General features: G+C 46.2%; 1 protein-coding gene and 1 long non-coding RNA gene across 10 annotated transcripts in view; one reads left to right on the top strand and one right to left on the bottom strand.

Annotated features, from left to right (window-relative positions):
• Auts2 (activator of transcription and developmental regulator AUTS2) overlaps positions 1-22,742 on the top strand; it is a 1,091,249-nt gene that overhangs the window by 853,790 nt on the left and 214,717 nt on the right.
• Positions 281-11,442, bottom strand: LOC120095842 (uncharacterized). The gene is made up of 3 exons (XR_005491710.2): positions 11,259-11,442; positions 9,238-9,403; positions 281-8,945 (listed from the first exon to the last, which is right to left on the bottom strand). It is a non-coding gene; the product is annotated as an uncharacterized LOC120095842 (long non-coding RNA).

Here is a 22,742-nt window from a genome sequence, read left to right on the forward strand (position 1 = left end):
GCTGAGAAACGATTCCTGAGGTTGTCCTCTGGCTTACACACACACACACACACACACACACACACACACACACACACACACACACACAGAGCAACACATTTTATTCGTGGACTGGGAATCCATGATGCATCAGGGATAGCCATACACTCTGGATAAACATAAGAGGGTGGGCAGAAAGGTTCTTGGAGCCTAGGGTTTTGCTGCTGAGCAAATTCTGCCGGCATCTGTGGTAATGCGGCCCTCCCTGCAGTAGAGAGCTTTGATGTAAAAGGCAGAGCATACCCCATGGCAGGTGACCACAGCATGCATGAAAAGGACACAGTAGGCCAGCCTCTTCCTACGGCCCTGCATCCAAAGATGTTCTCAGGGTACATGTCCCCTAGAGGCGCGGGCATGGGATGTCTTATTCTAGGCCTGTCAGCTAGCTGTTTGTGTTAGCATGAGTGTTTTTAGTATTTCTAAGTGTATGTGTGTGTGTGTGTGTGTGCATTTGAAGGCCAGAAATCAGCTCCTGGTTTTGTTATTCAGGTACTATTCATTTTGTTGGGTTTTGTGTTTTGTTTCCTTAATTACGTTTGTTTGTTAGTTCTGTGTGTGCGGGCAGATGCGGAGATCAGGAGCCTGCTTTAGGGGAGTCAGTTCTCTCCTTCCATCATATGGATCCTGGGGATGGAACTCAAGTGTATTAGTCAGGGTTCTCTAGAGTCATAGAACTTACAGAATGTCTCTATATATTAAGGGAAGTTACTGTAGTGACTTACAGTCTGCAATCCAACTAGCCCAACAATGGGCAGCTTGTGAATGGAAGTCTAGAAATCTGATAGTTGCTCAGTCCTGTGAGAGTAACTGTTTAAGCTGTCTTCTGTCGAATTAGGTTCCAACAGATTTGCTGGCAGATAACTGCAAGCAGGCAAAGAGGAATGAGTCTTCCTTCCTCCAAAGTCCTTATGTAGGCCTCTAGCAGAAGGTGTGGCCCAGATTAAAGGTGTGTTCCGCCGTGCCTGGATCTAAAACTAACTTCCTTTGTCCCAGGCTGACCTTGAACTCAGGGATCTGCTTGCCTCAGTCTCCTAAGATTAAAGGCGTGTACTACCTTGCCTGGGCCTGAACTTTTCATGGCTACTATGCCTCAAGGTCCAGGTCAGAAGCCTGTGTCTTCCAGCCTCAAGATCTGGATCACAGGTGTGCCCTCTGTTTCTCTATTGTAGCTCATTCCAGATGTAGTCAAGTTCTGGCTTGGCGGACGTCACCTTTATTCCTAAGCTGTCTTGCCATCGTAATTTTGGAGACAGGCTCTCTCACTGGCCTGGAACTCACCAAGTACCCTAGGGTGGGGTTCCCCTTCTCTTCACTTCCCTGGCTCTGGGATTACAAGCATGTGCCACCACACCTGGCTTTGTAGGTAGGCTCTGGGGTTCAGGCTCAACTCTTCCTACTCGTAAGGCAAGCACTTTACCCAGAACCATCTTCCCAACCCCAAGTGTCCTGTCATTTGTGAGGCTAAGTCCCAGGGTGGCATAGCCCTAAGGATTCACTCCCATCTCCTCGACAGCCCAGCTCCACCCTCCACTGCCTTCAGTTTCTCCTTGCTCTTGGAGCCATGATTCTGTTTGCCAGCCCAAGGTCCCTAGGGCTTTTCCATCAACTTGAAAGGTTTCCTTTTCTCCAGTCAGTTGTGTCTTGCAGATTTTGCTGTAAGGCCAGCAGCCAGGCTGTGAACTGCCCCAGCCCAGCCAACACTCTTTTTTCCAGAACCCTTTGGAACTAGGTCATCAGATAGTTGGGCAGTCCCCACACAGGCTGTGCTCTGCCACAACTTTCAACACTCACCATCTATGGAATACTAAACTTGTTTCCAAACTAAATAGTTTCCAATGAGGGTTTAATGGGTTTTTTTTTTTTTCGTTCGAAATAGATTGAAAACAAGCCATTTCCTACTCCCATTTCAAACAGATTTTGGTCCAATTATTTTACCTTTTTTTAACATAAAGTTAAATGGACTATTCTGCCCATCTCTGGCTGAGCCGAGCCACGATTTCTCTTGATTATGCTTTTATGCTGTGAATCGTACGGCTCTGGAGAAATAATGGACGTCTTGTGGGAGAGTGGTAGCAATTTTTAAAATTCTACCAGTGCTTGTCAGCTCTCACCGCCCTGCCTGCTGTGCGGGAAGAAAGCACCCCACCAAAAGAGGGGGGCTAGCAACAAAACCAGTACTGTCTGCCTGGCCTCGTGAGAGCTGGCACAGGGGTTGGGGGCCTTCCTCACTGCAGGTGTACATGAGGCATGAACTCGAGTGCCACCCACCAGCCCCCTCTGCCCGTTTCGCAGACATTAGCTCTCTGTGGTGCTGAGGGTCTCTGTTTTACTTGCCCCAGCCCCACCCATTTTCCTTAGTTTGATTTGGACCACAGCCTCTGGGAGATGGAGTCCTACTTTGGTTTTTCACCTCCAGCAGCCGAGAAAAATTAGCAAGATGGAAAACAAAATGCCTCACAGTCCTTCATCTTGGGTGGTGGTGGGGTTGTTTTGATTTTGTGGTGGGGAGGAAGATAGAAGTTGTTTTGAATTTGCCAAAGGTTCCAAAAAGTTCAGAAAAGTGCTTCTGGCTAATGCCTTCTGTCTTTGGGAATGGTGGCTACTCTCCCAGAGGATATACAGGGAGCCTGCTGAGCAATATCCTGGAGATGGAACTTAAGGCTTTGTGCATAGTGATCTATTGATGAGCCACGCCCCCAGACCCTCACTGGGGGATTCTAGGCAGGGGCTCTACCACTGAGCCACGCCCCCAGCCCCTCACTGGGATCTAGGCAGGGGCTCTACCACCGAGCCACGCCCCCAGCCCCTCACTGGGGGATTCTAGGCAGGTGCTCTACCGCTGAGCCACGCCCCCAGCTCCTCACTGGGGGATTCTAGGCAGGAGCTCTATCACTGAGCCACGCCCCAGCCCCTCACTGGGGATTCTAGGCAGGGTCTCTACCGCTGAGCCACGCCCCCAGCTCCTCACTGGGGGATTCTAGGCAGGGGCTCTACCACTGAGCCACGCCCCCAGCCCCTCATTGGGGGGATTCTAGGCAGGGGCTCTACCGCTGAGCTTCCAACACCTTGGTTATTCTAGGATGATGATACCGCTGAACCAAGGCCACACCCTTCATTTCTTATTAAAGGTCATTCATCTTTGAGGGTAACAGACTCATTCCTTTGATTTTTTGAAGACACCTTGTCTCTGTGTTTATGATCTAATATACTGCCATTTCTAGTTTCAGGTCACATGACTGTTCAATTTTACTACCATATTCTAGACTTCAGAACAGGCCTAGGGACACAATGGGAAACAAGTTAAGCCAGCCTCTTCTACCACAGAGATATAGACATATAACTCACTCCGCGCTCTGGAACTGTAGGTGGGGGTACTGCAGAAGTACAACATACACACACACACACACACACACACACACACACACACACACACACAGGCTTTCTGGAAAATCTGATTTTGGTGAGCAGTAGTGGACCAAGAAAATAACTAGGAAGTTATATTCTAGGAAGAGAAGGTACCAAGTTTGAAGTGGGAAGCCCACCCCACCCTCAAAATCATATCTGTAGCAAGGTGTCATCGAAAATGACTCCGATTCTTGTCGGTTGCTGTAGTGAATTGCTGTATGAATTACTGTCAGAGACCCTCACTGTCTCCTTCTAGGCACATCAGACATTTACCACTCACCTAATTAACACATTTGTCCCAAGCCCGTCTCTCTATCCTAACTCTCTTATAGCTCTCTGAATGCTGATATGCCCTGTCCACATCACTGACCAACTGTGTCAGTCCCATAACTGGTGTTGGTGTTACATATGTGGCTCAGTTGATAAAGTGATTGTCCAGCATGCAGAGGTCCTGGGTTTGGTCTTCTGCACTACATAAATGGGGCATGATGTTATGTGCCTGGTGTTGAGGTGTTGAGAATCAGGAGTTCAAGATCATCCTCAGCTACAGACAAAAAAAAAAAAAAAAAAAAAAAAAAAAAGATGTTTTCCTCTTAGTGACTCTGTATAACCTACTTAGCTTCTCTTCATATTAACTTGTTTTAAGTAATTTATTTATGGCTGTTTTGCCGCATGGATATGTGTGTACCACATATATGCCTGGTGCCCAGGGAGGTCATGAGAGGATACCTGGAATTATAGATTGTTGTGAGCTCCCATGTAGGTACTAGGAATATAACCTGGGGCCTCTGGCAAAGCAACTGGTGTTCTTAACTGATGAGCCATCCATCCACCCTGGGTCTTTTGTTTTCCAAGTCATTAGTTGACATAACAGATCCTGTTCTGTTGGTCGAAAGGTACTTACATGGCAAATATATGAAACTGCCAATCCTCACATCTCTTCCTGCTACCATTCTGTTCTCGTATGGCCAAGGTAGGTGTGTGTGTGTGTGTGTGTGTGTGTGTGTGTGTGTGTGTCGTTGTCCATAGAGAGTCTCACACGTACATGTGCATGGGGAGACCAGGGTCACAGTCAAGTGTCTTCTTTAATTGGCTTCTATCCTTAAGCTTTTGAGACAGGGTCTCTCACTGAACATGGAGCTTGTTAATTCAGCCCAACTAGATGGCCAGCAAAGATATCCCTGGTCTGTCTCCCCAGTTCTGGGGTTACAACCATGTGTCACTGTGAATAATAGTTATGTTTATGTTAGATATCTGAACTCAGATCCTCATGCTTTGTACAGCATCTACCCAGGCCCCTGTGGCTCATCCTCCTAGAGAAGATACTGTGCTTGGTGTCTAAGGAGCACGGGCCATTTCTGTCATCAGTAGTGGACTCAGAAGGCAAGCAGGCATAGAAGCAGGGAGGCAGCTTCCCTGTTTCCAGGATATGTCTATGGAATTGCATTAAGTTCTGTCTCCTTTGCAAGTTTTGAGGAAACAGCTTGTAGAATGTTACTCGACGTTCATTCTCCTGCCACCCCTGTGAATCACAGGGGAGAGACACTCTCGCTTGAATTTAGCAGATGGGGTTCAAAGAGTCTCAGAGACCAGCTTGGATGTTTCCCAGATGTGCTAAGTAGCTGTGATGATACACGTTGGTGGTGGGTTGGACATACTCTAGACTCAGTGGAGCTGGGCTTTGAATACCTGTGATGTGGGCAGACCCATCTTGGTTGTGATTGAAACCATTCCTGGATTGTGTAGAGTGGAAAAAGTTGACCTGACTACAAGACTATCTTCTTGATGATGTGACCAGCTGCTTCAAGCTCCCGCTTTGATTTCCCCCCCATGATGGACTATATTTAAGCTGTAAACTTACCCCTTAAGTTGCTGTTATTCAAGTTTTTTTTTTCACAGCAAGAGAAAAAGATACTAAGATGATACCCAAGCTGAATCCTCAGTCCAAGTTATCCGATTTCTGTGCCCCAGCATGGTTTCAATTTTTATATTTTTTCTATCAAAGATGACATCCAGTCCCTCACCACCACCTCCATCCACCAAGGCTAATGGGTGATGTTGTAGTAGAAACAGAAAGAAAGGCAGAAAAAAAATAAGGTTGAAGCATTCAAGCATTGTGACAGGTAAAGCCTGAAGTACTCCACTAACTAATCTTGGATTCTTTCCCTGGTCCTCTCTAAGTAAATGAGAGCAAGGAACACACAAGAGTCACCAGCTTTAAGACTTGTCTTGGGGGTTGGGGATTTAGCTCAGTGGTAGAGCTAAATCTACCACTAGGAAGATCTACTACCTAGGAAGCGCAAGGCCCTGGGTTCGGTCCCCAGCTCCGAAAAAAAGAAACAAACAAAAAACAAACAAAAAACAAAAAACAACAAAAAACACTTGTCTTGTTGAAACAAGCCCAGGCTGAGCTAATCTGAACCCAGTGACGGCATGGGAACTCAGTAATATTTAGCTCCAAATAGAGAGGGACATGGCAAAGAGCTCTATAAAAATGCTTCCAAGTGGGCTGGAGAGATGGCTCAGAGGTTAAGAGCACCCGACTGCTCTTCCAGAGGTCATGAGTTCAATTCCCAGCAACCACATGGTGGCTCACAACCATCTGTAAAGAGATCCGATGCCCTCTTCTGGTGTATCTGAAGACAGCTACAGTGTACTTATATATAATAAATAAATAAATCTTTAAAAAAAAAAATGCTTCCAAGTAACAGCTCAAGGGTTGGGGAGGTAACTGATCTGTTAGGAATGAGGATCTGAATGGGATCTCCAGAACACACACACACACACACACACACACACACACACACACACACACAAGTCTGGTGTCATGTGCACCTTTGGCATCCCAGTGCTGGGGAAGGAAGTTCCAGGCCAATGAGAAGCTTGTCTTAAAAAAAAAAAAACAAAAACAAAAACAAAAGGAACTGGAGAGATGGCTCACAGTTCAAGGCTAGGCTCACAACCTGAAAAATAAAATAATAAAAACAGTGCATCAGAGTGTAAAAGTACTTGATGCCTAACCTCGTGACCCAGGTTTAATCTCCAGGACACACATAATGGAAGAAGAGAACCAACTCCGGAAAGTCGTCCTCTGATTCTCCGATTGCCACTTGTACACATGTCTGGGGCATGGACACAAGCATGTGGTATGTGGACACAATAAATACTGACATGTCTTTTTAAAAACTTTATGACTGTGATCAAGAGTGCTTGGTGCTCATGCAGGAGACTGGAGGTCAGTCTTTTTTTTTTCCTTTTGCACACACACACACACACACACACACACACACACACGAACCCATACAAGTATATAAAAACACAAAAGTGTACACATCTGCCACACCGAAAAGCGTGTTAGCTCAAAGAGGGAGGAAAGGAAGTCAGAGGAGAGCATGCTCGCTTTGCTTGACTATTCAATACAATGTGAATATATATCTTGTGGTCACTTCCAGCCTCAGGAATCTTTTGGTTCCTTCTACAGAGAGGTATTAGTGGTCAAAATCATTCTTATGAATTATGATTTAATCATGAACACAAGAAGGCTACAGAGATGACTAAGTGGTCGGGAGCGCCTGGTGCTCATTGCAGGAAACAGGAGATCAATTCTCAGCACCCACTTCAGGTGGCTTCAGCAACCTTTAACTCCGGCTCCCGTGGATCCAGTGCTTTCTTCTGGTCTTTGGGAGAAGCTGCACGCACATTCATGTAACCACACACAGGTCTATACACATACAGAAGATTTAACACAAATAAAGACTTAGCTGGGCACGGTGGGTCATGCCTTAATCCCAGCACTGGAGAGGCAAAGCCAGGCTGATCTGTGTGTTTGAGGCCAGCCTGGTCTACATAGAGAGCTCTAGGACAGCCAAGGCTAGATTTTTATCTCAAAGATGGATGGATGGGTGGGTGGATGGGTGGGTGTGTGGATGGGTGGGTGTGTGGATGGGTGGGTGTGTGGATGGGTGGGTGTGTGGATGGGTGGGTGTGTGGATGGGTGGGTGTGTGGATGGGTGGATGGATCTTTAGAAATGGACAAAGTCAGAGAGTTCTTTTCACAGTCCTCAGGGTACTGTTGAAGACAGGTGACAAAGACTACCACCATATTCCTAGCATGGGACTTGCTGAATTTTCAGTCACCCAGAATTCCAGAGCCTGGGGTTCTCAGAGTTTTAGTAAGGACAAAGGAAAAGGCACTCTCTCGTTCCAATTGTGGTGAATTAGACACTGAGACTTTGTAATTAAAATGGATTTAATAGAGGCAGGAAGCCTGGTATGTCTGCCCTAGTAAGCAGTCATCTTCTCTCACTAGGAGACCGTGTCCTTTGTATTTAAACGGTTTCTCCAAAAGGCTCTAAATGAGATTTGGGACTTAAACAAGATTTGGTGTGATTTGCTAATTACCCAAGTTACTATTACCTGATTAACACAGGAATCCTAATAGTCTGTGGAGGTGTCTTCCTTCCGGTGCCAGGAGGCTTGACATCTGTCACCTGTTCCTTCGGAGGCATTTTAATTAACCCAAATTATGGATGTTGTTCTTCTTTAGGATCTGGTGTCTGGGTCTTAGGTTTAAAACTTAATAGGTACCTGAAGGAGGTTTGGTGCCAAAATGCAAGAGAGAAAGCTGGGCAAATCGATTCATCAATGAGAGTCAGGTAGAGATTGATTCCAGGTAGTTAGGCCATTAGTGGTGAGCTGGGAAATCCGAGAGGGCTTCACAGTAACCAACCAGAGCCATCGAGGAAAAAAATACCCTGATACCTCTCTTCTCCCTGACCACCTTAGTCAGGGTGTGCAGAGTCCTACCTCCTGGAGGACTTGGAAGTCCAGAAGCTGTTCCCTCTCTGAAGGTCACAGAGGACGACAGGACTACAGCCTGGACTGGTTGTTTAAAGTCCTAACTGTAGGGATGCGACTGAGTTTGTAGACCAGATCAAACCCCATCGCTCTTCCCCAGTACATACAAACCTGGAATGGTGGTTTACACCTGTAAGTCCCAGCACTGGTGAAAGCAGAAAGATCAGAAGGTGAGGTCAGAAGCTGGCTACGTAGCTGAACTGAAGGACAGCCCAAGGTCAAGTGAGGCCGTGTCCCCAAAAATGTTGGTGGGGTTACTGGAGAAATGCCTAGAGGAATGGCTTACAGGTTAAGGCTATGTCCCATTCTCGCAGAGGACCCTAGTTTGGTTCCCAGCACCCATGACAGGTGGCTTACCTGTAGCTGCAAAGAATCTGATACTTCTGAGGTCAATGTATTCATACATACACACACACACACACACACACACACACACACACACGCACACACAATTTTATTTTTTTTTAATTATAATAATAATAGGTTTCCTCTCTGACCACTGTGAAGCTTACCTTTTCTTTAGTTGTCAAGTTGACTGGACTTGGAATCACCTAGAAGACACAGCTCGGAGAGTATCTGTAAGGCTGTTTCCAGAGAATTTTAAATGAGGAGGGGAGACGCGAGCTAAATGGTGGGGTCCTGGGCTGAAGAAGAAAGGAGACAGTGAGCTGAGCATCCCTCCCTCTAACGCCTGACTGAATACAATGTGAGCAGCTGCTGACCACACTCCTGCTGCCCTGTCTTCCCCGTGCCTTTAGGTCCAAGCCCACCCCCACCCCCACCCCCAGTCTTCCTCCTCTGCAGAGGAAGTAAGCTCCCATGCTTCTCAAGCCTACTGGGTATTGGAGGGGAACAAAGACACTGAGGCAGAAAGTGCTCCCGGAAGACACTCTTAGGGTCCCTGCCCCACTGGATCAGGGAATTAACCCTGCTCACCTTTTGTGCATTATTAGCTTAGTTCTTTAGAACGTCGTGTTCATGTCTGCTGGGGCAGCCCCATTGTAGATGGCAAATTGCTCCTCTCCGCTAATCTTTCTATCTCAGCTTAGCCGTTCCTCTGGTATTACATCTCATCATAGTAGGCAAGTCCGCTCTTTCAAGCCTTCACATAGGGGACATCAGCGTAGGTAGGGGATAAAACAAGAGTGTCCTGAGCTGATAAATGACATTTGGAAGTGACAGCATGATACTGTGTCAGATTCTTTTGATTGCCTTTATATTTGCTTAATTTTGTTTTCTTTTGTGTGTACGGGGTGTGTGTGTTCCTGTTTTCGAATTCCTTGTGTATGCGTGGAGGCCAAAGAGCAGTCTTGGGTGCCAGATGCTGTAGGCTAACCGGCTCAGAAGCTTCTGGGAATTCTCCTGTCTCATAATGTACACACCACACATATACATTGAAAGAAAGGGGGAAAGAATGAGGTCATCAGAAACAAGGAAAGTTAGAGAAGCTGCCAAGACATGACATGGAGCATCCAGCACGAGACCCTGCTTCCAACATACAATGTGAAGGACGTTAATAACACTGTAGCAGCGTTGGCCCATTGGGTCAGACTACAGCAAACATGACTGTTACTGCTGGTTCTTGGTAGCAGGGGCCCCTGGGTATGAAGAGTGTGGAAACACTGTTATCTTCTTACTCTCTCTGTGCATATGTCACTCTTCTAAAAATTAACCCTACTTAGGGACTGGAGAGACGGCTCAGTGGCTAAAAGTTCCTCTATGCAAGCATAAAGAGGTAAGTTTAATCTCCAGCACCCACGTAAAAAGCCACACCTGGCCATGCAGGTATTCAGACTCAGACAGTAGGGGAGATACGAGGGTGGCTGGGGCTTGCTGTCCTCTAGCTCAGTCCAGGGGTTGGGGGGACTCCTTTTACAGGGGGATAAGATAGAATGTCATAGAGCAGGACATCCGGTGTGTCTGGTGTGCTCTCTCTCTCTCTCTCTCTCTCTCTCTCTCTCTCTCTCTCCAAAAATAGTAGTAGTAGCAGCAGCAACACCTCTAATACAAAGAACACTCATCGTCCAAACCAGGTTTTGATAACCCTCAAAGGTGAGCATCAATCATCCAGAAAATGTATTTGTAAAAGAACTTAGTTCCTTTCCAATGGCGGAGTGCTGTTATCTCTGCCTCCCTGAGAAAGTATGTCTGAATAGAGAAAAAAGAAAGGGGTTGGGGCAAGAGTATGGTTAAGTACAGAGAGAGAGAGAGAGAGAGAGAGAGAGAGAGAGAGAGAGAGAGAGAGAGAGAGAGAGAGAGAGAGAGAGAACACAATGTGAGCGCTTGTGCAGTGTCTGTCTGTCTTCTGTCTGCCTGCACTTAAATAGGAAAAGAATGAATTCAAGCTGTCTCCAGCCCTGTTTCGAAACTTAGTCTAATTCCAACCAGAGAAGAGCAAGGAGTTATTGTTGTTGTTGTTGTTGAGGAAAAAGTAGACTTACACATTATTAAGTTTTTTCCCCTCCTAGAAGCTAAGGAAACCATCTGTGAGAGCCTGTTTGCATGTTTGTTTTCTACAATAAAATGCAAAATACTTCTTCCTGTTAGCGGATTGTACCATATGTCTCTCCTTGTAACAAAATCAGCATGTTTATTAATGAGCCCAATCAGAGGCAAAGATTTAGAAGGACTGCGCGGGAACTGGATTCTTCCATTCAGTATTCCTGCAAAGGAAACTTCTGGTTAAGCGTTGTCGTTGTGCTTGGAAAATAGAAGGCTTGTTTTTGCTCTGAAATCAATTTACTTGGCAGAGGTCAGAGAGAGCAGGAGGAAGAGGCCTGTGACTCTTTTTTTTTTTTTTTTTTTTTGTACAAACTAAAAATCTGCATTTAAACATGGCCCTTCCCTCCTGGCGACTCCCCCAACTGATTTAGTTCCACAATTTATATGTGATTAATATTTAATTCAATCAGTTTCATTTTCCCAGACAGACTAATTAAAGTACTTGATGTACCTACCCCATCTCTGAACACAGGGGCAAGCCTGTGGGTTTCTTCGAGCGACAGGAATCGGACAAAGTCTCAGCTGTGTTAGCATGGCAGGTCATGGTCTCTGTACAAGAAGCCCAGCTCATCACGGTAGTACACACTCCGTGTGTGCACCTTGTCATACGGTAATACCATACATGGGTGCAGTAGCCATGCTGTAATGAGAGAAAGAATTTCCTGCAGTGATACTTGGGGAAGCCAGACAGCAGACCTGGGCTACATGACATCCTCTCTCCATGTCTCAGGTCATGCAAAGGATGGCCTCCAACAGTTCTTGTCAGCGTAGACCTTAAGGGGACACTGAGGATGCTAGACCCTGGACCAGGCAGACTATGTGTGCTTTCTGGTTATCCAGCCTCCATGCAAGTCTTCTTACTCTCTGTTTAACAACAAGGATACGACCCAGCAAATGCCATTTTCTTCGGTCATGTCCTGTGTTTTTCTAGAAATATTGTAAGCGACCAAAATACCCGTAAGCAGCACACTTGCAGTGGAGCAGGGGGCGGATGGGCAATTAGAAAGGCAAGGGCAGGGGCTGGAAACACTGTAGTGCTGTATGAGAGAGACGCTTTCCCTTCCTACTGAAGTCTTTGGATAGGAGTTTTTTTGCTGTGGTAATGAGAGGTGAGGAGGAGGGTGGGCAGAGGCAGACTTACAGAAGTCTCTCTGGTAGGTGTCTGTATGTGCAGATCAAAATGTCTAAGTTAGAGTTTATATTGCCGTGATGAAACTTCATAGCCAGAAGTAACCTGGGGAGGAGCGGCTCACTTGACTTACAGATTACAGTTTATCAGTAAAAGAAATCAGGGTAAGAACCCAAGACAGGAACCAAGGCAGAGCGATCATGGAGAGAGGCTGCTTGCTGGCTTCCTCAGCTAGCTTTCTTATATACCTTAGGGCCTCCTGATCCGAAGTGGCATTCCAAATGGTGGGATGGGTCCTCTCACATCAATCATTAACCCAGAAAATACCCCCGTAGACTTTCCTACAGGCCAGTTGATCGAAGTATTATCTCTCAGGGGAGGTTCTTCTTCTCAGATAACTAGCTTATGTCGACTTGACAAAAACAGCAACCGGGACGCCAGAGGTCACCCTCAGGTGTCAATCATTAGAAGTCATTCACCTCTTTTCTTGGAAACAAGGTTGTTCAAAGGCCCGGAACCTACTAGGTAGGCCAGATTAGGTGACCAAAAGTCCTGGCGATCTGCCTATCCTACCGTTTCGGCATTGGGATTGGGATGTGCACTCCTGGGTTCTGGGCATTGAACTTCAGGTCCTCACGCTTGCAAGGCCAGCACTGGATGCCTGCGCCATATCCCTGGATTCTCAGACAGATTTTGCAAGTGCAAAATACACTCTAGTGGACAGTATACAAAGGTTTCTACCTGTTGCAATGAGCTGTATCAAGTGAGAGGGAGAGGAAGATTGAAATGGCTTCAGCCTTTTTTAAAGCATCTTAGGCAGGCGGTACAGTCGGGATTGAATAGATGTGGCTAAACATTCGCTGGCTCGTGGTCTTGTTTTTTAAGTGATTATGGGTTATGAGATGTCTCTGTGGGTAGAGGTGTTTGCCACTGAGCCCGACAACCTGAGTTCAATCCACGGGGGTCGTGTAGTAGAATAGAAGAACCATTTTCCCCCACGTTCCCTATGACTTCTGCACATGAGTTGTGACCATTTTCCCCCACGTTCCCTATAACTTCTGCACATGAGTTGTGGTACCTGTGTGTGCACATCCACAAACACAGAGACATATACATATACCTTATGCACGTACATAAAATTGTTTTCTAGTAAAAAAAAATCTTAAACCCAATTATATTGGGAGAGCTTGGAGAAAAACTTTAGGCACACTTTGGCCTGTTATGCCAATGGGTAATGAAACCCCAAACACACTGCCGTTACAAGCTCGTGCCGTGAAAATTGTCCTCCCTTGACTAGATGACTCTCTTTTACCAGCAGACACAGTCTGAGCTTAAAGGGTAAAATACCTAGCACAAAATCTACTCCCCTGTGTGGCTGACACAGGCAGCCTGCCTACCCACAGAGGTCTGACACCTGGCTCCCAAGTGGCAGCCCAGATGGACAGTGTCCAGCTGTCATGCTGGGGTGGACAGTTGGCCTCCAGCAATGAGACTATTATGCCAGGAAGGGTAACCATTTCAGCTCTTCTCCACAAATGTCAAATTTTTTTGGATCAGTTCAGCAAGTACAACACAGGGTTCCTGGTCTGTGCCAAGCGGCAGGGTAAGGTCCTGTGAATAAAATATCTCCCTGATAGAGAGGCAGTTAATGACCCAATAGAGTCATTGTGTTAGATGCTAGAGTGTTTAGGGCGAACCGTGAAGGCAGACCGGGATGGGCACATGGTAGGAAATATGTGGCTGGAACCTTCCCCTCCAGTCACAGGCTTCTCAGAGTCCACTGCAGGATATTGTGGGTTCCTGGAAACATCATTCCCTCCACTCTTCCTAGGAGTATACAAAGCCTGTGACTTTAACAGAAGGCTTGCAAACCAGCTGTGCTAGTACACGTTTATAACCCAAGCACTCACACTCAGGATGCTGATGCAGGAAGATCATGCATTCAGGGTCAGCCTGGGCTACTTAGAAAGATCTTTTTGAAACAGAAAACAACAAGAAGGCCTCCACTCTGGAAAGAAATGAGTGAAACCATGTTCGCTGTGTTATTTTCATTAGAAGGCCTTTCACTTTATATGTTCTTATCATTGTTCTTCAGGAGCTAGGGCTGGGGCCCAAGCTCTTGTGGCTTAGCTAGCCTTCCACGCTTGAGGCATATCCATGTTCCCTCACTGGGGGATTCTAGGCAGGGGCTCTACCACTGAGCCACGCCCCCAGCCCCTCACTGGGGGATTCTAGGCAGGGGCTCTACCACTGAGCCACGCCCCCAGCCCCTCACTGGAGGATTCTAGGCAGGGACTCTACCACTGAGCCACGGCCCCAGCCCCTCCCTGGGGGATTCTAGGCAGGGACTCTATATCTGAGCCACACCCCCAGCCCCTCACTGGGGGATTCTAGGCAGGGGCTCTACCACTGAGCCACGCCCCCAGCCCCTCACTGGGGGATTCTAGGCAGGGACTCTATATCTGAGCCACACCCCCAGCCCCTCACTGGGGGATTCTAGGCAGGGGCTCTACCACTGAGCCACGCCCCCAGCCCCTCACTGGGGGATTCTAGGCAGGGGCTCTACCACTGAGCCACGTCCCCAGCCCCTCACTGGGGGATTCTAGGCAGGAGCTCTACCACTGAACCAAGTCCCCAGCCCCTCACTGGGAGACTCTAGAAGGCATTACCACTACATCCCAACCTGGTAACTCTGTGTTTGTGTGTGTGTGTGTGTGTGTGTGTGTGTGTGTGTGTGTGTGTGTGTGATATAAGTAATAAAAATATATCAATATTATGTGTGTATATAGTATATATAAATATATAATATAATATATAAAAATATATATTATAATATAACATATAAATGATATCTATATAAATATATATTATAAATATAAATTATATAATAATATATTATAAATATATAGTATATATTTAATGGAAGCACTTCTCCAAGCCTTGAGTATGCTAAAGTATGCTTTGTAAATACCCCAAAGGAAGATATGGTATCACAACTTTGCAGAGGAACCCTTATCCACTGAGTATCACTTTGGACACTGGTACTATGTCCTGTCTGGAGCAAAGACTTGGCAGAAGCCAGTCTCAGGTCCAAACCCAAGTGCCCCTGCTACAGCAACAAGTGCTCTATCCACTGAGCTATCCCTCCTGCCCAGATGTTTTTAAGAGTTAAGATTGTTCTGGCTTGCTTTCTGTGATAAAACACTTTGAACAAAAGTAACTTAGGGAGAAAGAGGGTTATTTCTGGCTATAAATCATAGCCCATCACTGAGGAAAGTCAAGGCAGGAACTTGAAGCAATAACAAAGGAAAAAACTGCGTGTTCGCTTGGTCATGGGTCCATGCTTAGTCCAATCACTTCTCTTTTAAGATTTATTTTGGGGTTGGGGATTTAGCTCAGTGATAGAGCGCTTGCCTAGGAAGCGCAAGGCCCTGGGTTCGATCCCCAGCTCCGAAAAAAAGAACCAAAAAAAAAAAAAAAGATTTATTTATTTTCATTTTATGTGTATAGGTGTTTGCCTACCTGTATGTATGTGCACCACATGTGTGCCTGGTACACAGACACAGAAGACAGAAGAGGGCATCATATCTCTTGGAACTGAAGTTATGAGTAGGTATGAGCCATCTTGTGACTGCTCTGCAAGAGCTTTTCACTACTTAGCAATCACTCTAACTACTCTCTTGCACAGGGCAGGGCCACCTGCCTAGGGAGTGATGCTGCCCACAGTGGGCTGGAACATCCAACGTCACTAAGTTAGTAATCAAGACAATCTCCCTCAGGCCTATCTGGTCATGTGATTCTAGATTGTATCAAGTTGGCCTTTAATTCCAAGGATACAGATTTTACACTGTAGCTCAGTTTATCCTGGAACTTAACGCTCTGTGCCCGGATGGCCACACACTCACATTAATTCTCTGGTATCAGCCTCCTAAATTCTGGGATTGATAATAGCATGTCTGGAGCGAGAGTCTCTGGATAGTGACAGTTACGTCGATACTAAGTCTGCCAGGAATTCTCTTGACTTCCCCGGGGCTTGTGATATCTCCCTTTTAGACACTTCCTTTCCTGCATCCTGCTACCCACCTCTTTGGGAACACTCCTTGTGACTGTCCTATAAGGAGAGCATCTGTTTTTCCAATCTGTGTCTTCAGATGTGCTACTCCTCCCCTGGTACCCTCCAGTCAGGGCTTTCCTATGTCAGCATTAGCTGGATTCATCCATCACCTCTCTCCTGCTTTAATGTCTCTCTTAAGCTTGGACCCAAGTGTCTAACCTCTCTCGTGATGTATTTCTGTGGAACTGCTCCAGTCAGTACTGTGATTAACACTCCTAACTATTCCACACCACAGTGCTCCATCGCTGGCTGCTATCTTCAGTTACCACAGGTGCATTCCTTCTGACACTTGCCTTCTCCGTACTCCCAGACACCTTTGTGCTCACATCCAGCAGGTCACTTGCTTCTCCCATTGACTTTCTAGTTACCGCTTTAGAGGTATGAGGTCAAAGACTGGTCCTTATTGGTCTTTAAATTGCGATTGTGTTACTCAGAATATGAGAGTATTTGATGTGCGAGCATGAGGACCTGAGTTCAAATCCTAGCAACCGTATAAAAAGTCCCGTATGTTCCTGTATTCATCTGTGACGTCAGACTACTATTTTTTTTTTTTACAGCTCAGGACCCCCCTGCACAGGAAATGGTGCAGTCCATAGTAGGCTGGGTCAATTAACAGTCAAGACACTCCCTCACAGACATGAGCATGGTCCGCTTGATCTGTGCAGTTCCTAAATGAAGACTTTCTTATCATCTGACTCTTGCTTGCGGAAAGCTGACATTTAAAACTAGCCAGCACAGACCCAGTCTTGTGGAAATTAGGCAGTGGGGGATGATACAGCAGGAGAGGGAGCATTCTCCGCTGGCCTCTGCATATGCATGGGTGCACATGTACATGCACATAGACACAGACACACATGTGTGCACACACACAAAAAAATACGTATTGTCCCATAATGGTACATGCCGATAATCTCAGCACTGGGGAGGTGGAAGCAGGAAGAACATGACTCTGCGGTCATTCTCATCTACATAGTGAGTCTGAGGCCAGCCTGGGCTACATGAGACCCTGCCTCGAAAGCAAGGACCAAAACAACGGTGGCAAACAGCAGCCTTCTCACTGACCCAGGCATGTGGGTAGCGTCTTTTGTAGGATGCACGTGCTTCATTCTAGTCATGCCCACACATTCGAGGGGAGCTTCCATATTTAATGCCACATCTGGCTTCTCACCCAGCGTCCCCATCCGCGCCACATGCCCACCTTGATGCTTTCCCTCCCCGATCAGCTAGGTACCCCGAAGCCAAGCTCACAGGTGCCTCTGGCTGCAGCCACCCTTGGCTCTGAATGTCCAGGGTTGGTGGCGGGGCGCGTTGGTATTCTGGCCGCGGAGGCCTGGCTCGTTATGAAGCACATGCTCTGCAGATTAGCCTGTTTGTATAGCCAATCGAACATGTGCTCCATTAAAAATTAAAGCATCCCGTTTTAAGGCTGGAACAGGAGACGTCAGCTGCCACCGAGCAGCAGCCACGCAAAGCCCCAGAGCCCATTACCATAGGTTACAGCAAATGTTAATCAGCGCCAGTGCAGTTAAATAATGCAGCCTGTGCAGATGGCGGCCCCTGCATCTCCTCACAGATGTGGCCTCCGGTCCCCCAGGTTGCTGTATCACAGCAGTTGTCATGGCATCATCGGATTGGATGCTGGCTGTCAATATCACCTCGTGCAATGTGCTATGTATAAGTACATGTGAGCTAGGGGGATGCCAGGGCTCCGGGGCTCCTTGTTCTCCTTTTTTTGTTGCTGCTGAGACAGGTGGACTGTAGCCTGGGAGACCCAAAGTCCCTGTGTAGCTGAGGATGATCCTTGGACTCCTGACCCTCCTTCCTGCCTTTATCTCCTCAGCGGCGAGGTGACAGGGATGCCCACCTTGCCTGGTTTATGTGACTGGGAGTGGAATCTAGGGCCTTGTTTCAGCTTGCTCACTCTGCCCACTGACCCTTACCCCCCCAGACTGTCTTCCTGTTTCCCTTTCTCTTCCTTTCTGCCTTCCAGAATACAGATACATTTTCCTCCATCTTGAAAACCCTTGCTCTAGGAGGCCCATGGTGACCTGACTTTTTAATCCTAGCTCTTGGGAGGCAGAAGCAGAAACAGGTGGATTGCTTTGAATCCAAGACCAATCTGGTCTACATAGTAAGTTCCAGGCCAGCCGGGCTGCTGCATAGAAAGACCCAGTTATCAACAAACGAACAAGTAAGTCCTTTTCTCTGAAGGTCCTGCCCTCAAATGAGATTCTTTCTATTCTTATCCTCTGTCCCACCCCACTTCCCTTGCTGTTGAAAAGTTTAGCATTTCATTCCTCCTTTCCCACTAAGATTGTGCGTGGAATATGGCCCAGCCTGCCTGACCTCCCAGCCTCCCACGCTCTATCCTCAATCCACCTCTCCCCTACATTCCCACAAACACACCCCACATTGTGGTACTACCAGGGACTTCCATTTCCAAACTGTCTTTTCTAAAGCATTGGTGGCAAGGGGTGAAGGAACCCTCACACATTTGGAACAGAGGTCCTCCCCGTGGTCTGCCCCTGCCAACCACAGTGACTTCCTGTCCCTCTGATATATTCCAGTCACATTGGCCTTCCAAGCAAGCTAATCCACCACCCAGAGCTCCATGTCTGTCCCAGCACTCTGCCCTGTTTCATTCAAAGCTGTCTCCCTAGAAAGAAATTCTCCGACCACCTTGTCAGAATAGCCGCTCCTGTCTAGCCCAGGTCCCTCTGCCTTCTGCCTTGCTTCTCCTTCCAGAACTTAGCCAGCACACCTCACATACACTCACTAGCTTATCACCCAGCTCCACCATTGAAACACTGGTAACCATGACAACAAGAATCTCTCTCAATTCTCTCTCTCTCTCTCTCTCTCCCCCTCACTCCCTCTCTCCCCCTCTCTCCTCTCCCCTCTCCCTTCCCCTCTCCTCTCTCCTCTTTCCTCTCTTCTCTCTCCTCCCTCCTTTCCCTCTCTGTGTAGTGTCGTGTTTCATGTACCCCAGGCTGGCCTTAAACTCACTAGAGTTTCTATTACTGTGAAGAGATACCATGACCACAGCAACTCTTTTTTTTTTTTTTTTTTTTTTTTTTTAAGATTTACTTGTGGGAAGTATACTGTTCCTGTCTTCAGACACACCAAAAGGGGGAATCAGATCTCATGACAGATGGTTGTGAGCCACCATGTGGTTGATGGGATTTGAACTCAGGACCTCTGGAAGTGCAGTCAGTGCTCTTAACCACTGAGCCATCTCTCCAGCCCATAGCGACTTTTATATAGGAAGACATTTCTTTGAGGCTGGCTTACAGTTTCAGAGGTGTAGTCCATCATCATTGTGTCTGGTTTGTTTTGGAGACATGGTCTCACTTTGTAGTCAAGGCTTCCTGAAACTCATGACATACCCCAGAGTAGCCACAATCTCTCAGCATGCCTCTTGTGTCGACTTCCCCAGGGATGGAATGATCAACATGTGCTAGCTATGACAGCTGGCCTTCCTAGGCTTGTCTTCAATTTCTGGCCCTCCTGCCTCAGCCTTCCAAGAGCTAAGATGACAGGCAGGTGTCACAACATCTTGCCAAGCACAGCTTTCTAACAGGAAAAAAAAGTAGAAGAAAGCAAGTATTAGTAGGTTTCATGGACTTGGTCTGACATGGGGGACAAACTGCTTCTCACTTCAGGATGTCATCTGTGCTTTATTGGAGCTTGCCTTATGCGTTCTTGCTATGCTGGGGTAGGCAAAGGAGAGATAATCTTTGGTTCCGGAAGACAGGGTATGAGACCGACCCACTGTGTATTCTCTCAAATGGCCAGCCTGGGTGTGCCACCTGCAGGACTTAAAAACCAGAGATGAGGCAGAAGTCCAGAGAAACCCTAGGCCACCATTTCCTTGAAATTATGGCGAGGCAGTGCACGGCAGTCACCTGCTCCCTCGGTAAAGCAGGTGTTCTGCCCTTAAAATGGTAATTAGAGACTTTCAAATCAGTGAGCCTCAGTTATTCCATATTGCTGCAATGTTCTACCCCCCCCCTTCCTCCCTGTTTAACCCACCCCATGATATAGGAAAGCCTGCTCACCCTTGCGGGGAGAAAAGAATCAACATGCACGTGGATATTTCTGAAATAAGCCCCCTTTCTGGAAGTATTTTGTGGTTAGTTTTAAAATGCAATATCCTGAGAAGGGTTTATGTTGGCTTTTTATTTTTAATATAGAGCAAAATGTAAAATTGGAATGTAATGAGCGATTTTGCTTCCATTGCATTAATGTCTCTGCAGCTTCATCCGAGGTCACTGTTACATTATTTTCCTTGCAATATTTCATCTGCTGTCAGTTCTTTTAAAATCATGTCATCTATTCAGGGCCCTTTTTTTTAAAGGTAACTGAAGCAATGAAGATAGTTTTGAGGAGTTTATTTAGATGATTGTAGGGTGTCGAACCACCTTGGTCATATCAGTGCCCAGTGTTCAAAGGTTCACCAGGGTTGAAATGACGTTTGATGTCAAAGTAGCTATTCCTTAATGTGTTTTTGTACCCATAACATAAGAGTGAGTGAATATGAGTGAGAGAGAGAGAGAGAGAGAGAGAGAGAGAGAGAGAGAGAGAGAGAGACCCTGAGAAGAAAGCTAAGTTCATAAATTGTTTTGCCATGCAGGAATAAGGTCTTAAGTTCGATTCTTGAGCATGCACCTTTAAAAAAAGAAAGAGGCCAAGGATTGGTGGGGAGGCCCCGCAGGCAAACCTATTGGCTTCCACACTGCCAATCTGAGTTCAATCCCTGGAACTCACTTAGTGGAAAAGAAAAAAACGGTTCCTATAAGTTGTCCTCTGACCTCCACGTGTGCGCAATGGCACATGCCAAAGTCCTGAGGGACTCTTAGCATTTGAACTTGATTGACCGCTGTGGAAACATCTTACAAAATAACTTCCTTTCCTTTAGTTTTGTCCTGTGATGATTTTTACACATTAAAAAATAATTAGAGCCCTGTAATTAGATAATAATTAGTAATCGTTAGAGCTACGCCATTATCATCTCGTAACTTTAAAACTATAAAATGAAGGACTGGGGATGTGACTCTGGTGCTCTTTCCTGCATACCAAGCCCTGGGTTCTGTTGCCAGCACTGCCCAGACCAATACCTTAGAGCACACTTGCAATCCCAGCACTCAGGAGGTGAAGGCAGCAGGATTGGAAATTCAGTATTAACCTTGGCTACACAGCAAGCTCAGGGCCAGCCTGGGACTTGTTAGGTAATAAAAAGGCCAACCTTGTATTTCTGATTCCCTTGCCTATACTTTCCAAATTCTAGGATTACATGTGCGTTCTTCTGTGTACAGTTTATGTGATGCCAGGAACGGAGCTCAGGGCTTTTTTCATGCTGGGCAGTTGTTCTACCAGAGGCTTCCTTCCCAGCCATTCCATGTTGTCTTTGAATTTCTATAAAGGTTGGAGAAGAGAAATGAGTTCTCCATCTTTTGCCTCAGTCTTCTTTAGAATCTTCCTCTTAAATCCCTAAATCTGGAAAAGCACAGAGGTAAAATTATCTCTAGGTTGTATTTATAGATACATTTAATATGTGCACATACACATTCTTAAATGTTGGACATTATTAAAAAAATAACACCGGAATAATTAATTTATGGTTTGACACTGATATTCATTTAAAGGCTTAACTGCTTCCAACTGTTTAAATGTCTCTATTCGTTCATGCTAAGTTAGGAGTGTGGAAGTAAGGAAAGAAAAAAGACCCAGATCATCAAGGAACTCCCCGCAGTGAGGCTAGAAGGATATTTTTAAAGGAAAAGGAGGGAGAGAATGCATGAAACTTATTTAACAAGAAAGATTTGAGTCAGGTAATCTGCATAATATATCCACCGGCGTTAAGGCTGTCATCTTGGTATCGCATTCTGGGTACGAGTTTCGGGGCTAGCTGTCTTTCACTGTCGGTTCTAATAAAGAGTATTGGTCAGCTTAAATTCCCTGGGAACTCAGAGTTATGTTTTGTGAACTGCATGTGCCTGGGGCCCCTCATGCATGATTTAAACTGCTTTGTAAATGTCAATAGGTGGGAAAGCTCTGGATCCCTTGTAGACTTCTGCAAATCCTCCAAGATGTGCATGCCATGTATAAAGCTGGCTGCACTCTCAAGGCCACTGCAGTTTTTCATACTGGCCTGTGTGGGGGTGGGGTTAAGGTATTGCCAGAAGCAAAAATATCAGCCTCTGCAGCCTCCATGTAGGCAGCCAATGAAACCCTTTATTCAAACAGCCTCTGCACCCCAGATGTGTCTCCAGCGACCCAAAGCTTGCACACGATGTGAATGTTGAATGATCCTCCAACTCTAATTCTTCACTTCTTGTTATTTTTTTTTGTACCTCAGTACACACATTTGACCTGATTGAATTTACAGATTTCATAGGATTTTATCCATTCCATAGGTTGTACAAAAAAACAAAAAACAAAAAACAAACAAAAAAACAAACCTTGCATTGTGCTGGGAGTTTGCAGACTTGGGGACATAGGCACTTCATGATTTGGGCCTCTGTCCATTTAGTAAAATGGGTTACAATAAAGAGCCTGCAGTTACCCAGTCCTACTCTAGCATCAGAGATCTTTTTTTTTCTTTTCTTTTTTTTTTTTTTTTTTTCGGAGCTGGGGACTGAACCCAGGGCCTTGCGCTTGTCTCAAGAAACAGAAAGACATGGCGATACTTTTAAA

This window comes from Rattus norvegicus, chromosome 12 (genome assembly GCF_036323735.1).
Source record: "Rattus norvegicus strain BN/NHsdMcwi chromosome 12, GRCr8, whole genome shotgun sequence".
NCBI lineage: Eukaryota > Metazoa > Chordata > Mammalia > Rodentia > Muridae > Rattus > Rattus norvegicus.